Source organism: Salvelinus alpinus, chromosome 3, assembly GCF_045679555.1.
Source record: "Salvelinus alpinus chromosome 3, SLU_Salpinus.1, whole genome shotgun sequence".
In the NCBI taxonomy this organism is placed as follows: Eukaryota; Metazoa; Chordata; class Actinopteri; order Salmoniformes; family Salmonidae; genus Salvelinus; species Salvelinus alpinus.
Window position 1 is genome coordinate 43,073,379 of NC_092088.1, and position 4,915 is coordinate 43,078,293.

General features: G+C 43.3%; 1 long non-coding RNA gene across 1 annotated transcript; it reads right to left on the reverse strand.

Annotated features, from left to right (window-relative positions):
• Positions 1-1,533: 1,533 nt before the first annotated feature.
• Positions 1,534-3,511, reverse strand: LOC139569734 (uncharacterized). Its single transcript, XR_011673947.1, has 3 exons — positions 3,434-3,511; positions 2,634-2,726; positions 1,534-2,356 (listed from the first exon to the last, which is right to left on the reverse strand). It is a non-coding gene; the product is annotated as an uncharacterized lncRNA (long non-coding RNA).
• Between the last annotated feature and the right edge of the window lie 1,404 nt (positions 3,512-4,915).

The following is a 4,915-nucleotide window of genomic DNA, read 5'->3' on the forward strand; positions in this document are numbered from 1 at the left end:
CCAACACATTGGTGCAGCTGGCTTCCAGGTTAAGCGAGCTGTGTGTCAAGAAGCAGTGCGGCTTGGTAGGGTCGTGTTTCCAAGGACGCATGGCTCTCGACCTTTGCCTCTCCCGAGTCCGTAGGGGAGTTGCAGCTATGGGACAAGACTGTAACTACCAATTGGGGAGAAGGGATAAAAGCTTCTCAGCGCATTTTTGTGTTCCAGTTCAACATTTACCTGCTCTGCCATAGTCTACCATTGAAAAGACGACACACAGAGGTTGTGCTATTTGTATTTGAGCAATATGATTGGCCATTCATTCAAGCACCACTACATTCCCGCAACTCACAACTTCTTGAGCAGTACAAAAGTTAATAGCTACGTTCCCACAGCACACTAGCTGTCCTGAGCAAAAAGAGGCACCCATCAATCTACTCAATGAGCATTTATATAATATTTTTAGTTTCGTCTCTCCTTATGTCCGCTGTTAGATCTTTCCCAGGGGACAAATCCCAGAACTACTAATATCCCTACAACAGGTGTAGGCTACATGTGGACATTGTACAAACATCTCAACGCTACTGAGCACTTGTTGGCTTCTTTTCCTTCACTCTGCGGTCCAACTCATCCTAAACAATCTCAATTGGGTTGAGGTCGGGTGATTGTGGAGGCCAGATCATCTGATGCAGCACTCACTCTCCTTCTTGGTCAAATATCCCTTACACAGCCTGGAGGTGTGTTTTGGGTCATTGTCCTGTTGAAAAACAAATGATAGTCCCACTAAGCGCCAACCAGGTGGGATGGCGTATTACTGCAGAATGATGTGGTAGCCATGCTGGTTGAGTGGGCCTTGAATTCTTAATAAATCACTGACACCAACAAAGCACCACCACACAATCACCTCCTCCTCCATGCTTCACGGTGGGAACCACACATGCGGATATCATCCGTTCACTTACTCTGCGTCTCACAAAGACACGGCGGTTGGAACCAAAAATCTCAAATTTGGACTCATCAGACCAACGGACAGATTTCCACCGGTCAAATGTACATTGCTCGTGTTTCTTGGCCCAAGCAAGTCTCTTCTTCTTATTGGTGTCCTTTAGTAGTGGTTTCTTTGCAGCAATTTCAACCATGAAGGCCTGATTCACGCAGTCTCTTCTGAACAGTTGATGTTGAGATGTGTCTGTAACTTGAAGCATTTATTTGGGCTGCAATCTGAGGTGCAGTTAACTCTGATGAACTTATCTTCTGCAGCAGAGGTAACTCTGGGTCTTCCTTTGCTGTGGCGGTCCTCATTCATCATACCCCAGCGAGATAGAAAAATGCTGTGACATGCTATGACACCAGCATGCATTTCTTTATGTCAGATGGCTACTGCGACTGCTATACCGATAAAGATGTACTGGAGGGTAATTCGTACATTTTGGATAAAAGTTTTTTTTCGCTCCAACTGTCAGAGTCAGTTGGAGCGCCAGGGCACACTGCCTTCATATCATAGGCCTGCAGTAGCTAAAGCTTAATAATAGCCACACCGTACCAAACCTTCACAAATGTTTCTAAACTTTATTAGGGTAATATCAAAAGTAAGTCAAGACATTGATTACACTATACAATATGTTTTTACGATAAAATACGAGCAGAAGAGCAAATGTAAACCAGGGAATCCGAATCAAAAATAACGTTTGACAATCTTCCCCTATTTTGTACCTCCCCCCTCCACCCCCTGCCCGTCAATTCAACGTCTATTCCACATTGGTTCAACGTGATGTCATTGAAATGACGTGGAAACAATGTTGGTTCATCCAGTGTGCGCCCAGTGGAATGAGAAGAGTGCAATTGCTGAACTTATGTAGATATTCTAGATTCTAGATATGCTTAGATAACTTTCAAGTGTAACAGTTAAGTGTAAATGTAGATTAAACCATATTTCACCTAATACTGTAGAAGCAGTGTTCTGATAACAATTTGCAAATGTTACACCTTCCTGTATGGTTTCCCGCATAAGACAGGATTTCCCTGACATGTTTGAAAAATACAGGTTCCCCCCCACCCCCCTCCCCATGATGAGTGCAAGGTCTCTCCAAAATCAGAAATCAGTATCAACCTGTCTTTCAGTCAGAGGACTCCATTTCAAAAGCATCTCTTCTGCCTATCTGTAGAAAAACAAGGAAGAGTGGCGCATGTCTTGAAAGGGTGATATTACTAAACACTTGTGATATACTGTCTTAGTAATCACTCTTTTGACCCTTCTGAGGTGTTTGCCAACGCCTGCTGGGCATGGCAGCGTAGATCCGCTCCAGGCCCCTCTCGTCACAGATACTGGTCATGAAGGAGCCCGACTTCAGCTCCTATACTGTATGTGACCCAGCTCCTATATCACAGAGGGAGGGATAGAGAGAGAAAGACTTTGACCATATAGTCGTGGAAGCAAACAATACATACATGGTTGAACATAGCCCATCAGAGATCCTGATTCACAGCTAATTCACAAGGGACACGTACGTGTCAGCTTGGCACTGACTGGTTGGCCTTACTAACTCTGGCCCAGGAGTAGTCCATTGGCACAGTGGGAGGTGGCACCTACTTACAACATACAAGACAAAGGGCCGATAGTATTTTGACCATTGACCAGATCAAATGTGACCAACCTGATTCAAGTGTCCTCCATTACTCTGAAGTGGGACTGGTGTCTGGCTACTGCCTCAGCCTCCTGATATAGTCAGGGGGCTTTCACAATGATGCTGAAAAACAAATCCACCAGAAATAAAATGTCTTCACTCAATAAACATATAGTGAGAAAAATAACTTTCTCTAGTTTGGAAGTAATTTATATCCAATAGAGGGACTGTAACTACAAAATAGATTCAGGCCGGTGACGCTGACACTGTGTATGTTGTTGAATGCTTGTTGATACATTTGGTATTTGCTGCCAGGGCCATAGCTATACTTGAAGTAGACAAGGCCCATCATTCATTTATTTTTGCCCTAGAAAATCCACAATAAACATTTATGAGAATAGACATGTTGTTTTGGGTTAGCAGACGAAGCCCCCCGAATTCTAGCCAGCTACCTAACTTGTAAATCCAGGTTAGTTATCATATCTTTGTCCGAGTTGAAATGAGTTAGGTAGGTAGCAAACATTAGCTAGCTAGCTAGCTAACATGCCAGTTAGAGTTGAAACATTATTGAAAGCAAGCTGGCTACATCCTATGATTAGCTAGCAAGCTAGTATCTAAATGCCTGCACTGTATTGACCCTAGATGCCAATGGGCTACAGTTAGTTAGCTACCTTGCTAACAACAACTAACGTGAGATATGCTCATCTTCCTCTGACATGATACATCACATTACACATTAGCTTGATGTATATAGCTAGGTACATTATCAAATCATGTTGTAAAACCAAAATTAGCTACTAACTAGATATATACTTAGCTAATGTACTCACCAACACCATTGGTTTGACATTGCCCGGCAGCAGAAGTGTTGTTTTACCAGTCAGTAAACGTATGGCTTTTGTTCACACAACCAATGTGAAACCAAAATCATATGTTCCCACACCTTCCAAGGAACCAAATGTGCTATGTGGTTAATTAGCTTGAGAGAGGTGAAATACAGGTCAAAAGAGAAAACAACATTCCTGGACTGCGTCCCACTGTGAGATCTCAGGGGCCAACAGAGAGAGAGCACTCACATTTGTGTGTGTGTATGTCTGTGTATGTTTGCCATGCAGCTGAGCAGCGGCATGCAAGCAATGCCTTGGAGTGGACACGCTAGTATGCTGCACTCCTCCCGTGTTTCACACCCCTCTGACATCAGCCTGCTAGCACACCACCACATTCCTCCTAGAGATTCTTCCTCAGACCAAAATATCTGCTTCCTGGACAGAGTCACATGGCAGACAAGCAGGCCACATGTCTTGAGTCGGTATTGACACTGATTCTGTGTATCAAAAGTAAGAAGTTTAGAATAATAAAAAAGTACAATACACATAATTATCAATTCTATCTACTTTTATACCCGAATGCAATCTACCTGAATTACCTGTTAGAATAGTCTTATTTATATTAGCCTAGAGTCCAGTCACATCAGATCAGTGAAAGGCCTGAGCTAGCATTAGCTTCAGTAGTGTCATTGCATGGCTTACGTCCTGTTGTCGAGCAAACTTTCTGTGGAAGATACAGCGCTGCGTACAGTATCTTCTTTATTTTAGGGCATAAATGAACCAATATGAGAGCCTTCAGACATTTTTAAACAAGTTTCCCCTCTAATGTATTAGTAGGTTTTATGGATAAAATGTTTCAAGTTATTCACCCAACCTTGTTTTATTTATTCTTTCTAAAAGGAAGGCATCAAATACAGTGAATTTGTAAATGTGTATTTTATACAATATTATATATAAATATTCTGCCACCAACCAACAGTCATTCCCCAGCCAATCGTGCCCACACGGGCGCGGCAGACAAAGAGTAACTGAAGAAGGAGTTTGCTTCTGCTGCGACCTTCGCTGTAAAATATAACACGTTGCAGCAGTGCTTCGCATTTCATGAGCTGTAAATGACTTTCTCCTCTCCTCTCACCTCACCTCCCCTCCTGTCCTCTTTTCTCCTCTCCACAGGTCTAAATTCTTCCGTCAGTTCCAGACTGTGGGGGCGGGGCCACAGCTGCTTCCAATCATGGCGGTCTAATAAAGAAGGCTCGCAGGTCGGTCCAGGTCACTGTATCTGCACACCATATCATTTCAGACTGCTAGTGGGGCAGAAAATTGGATGAATGGCCCCCCCCACACACACACATTTTATTGTTCCTTTCTTCAGAAGTCTCTGTCCTGTCATTAGTCTCCTCGGACTATCTGTCCTCCACATTTCTTGCTCAATACACAGTGGCAGTGGGTCATTTGATTCCTAGGCATCAATGCTCTGCTTGTTTC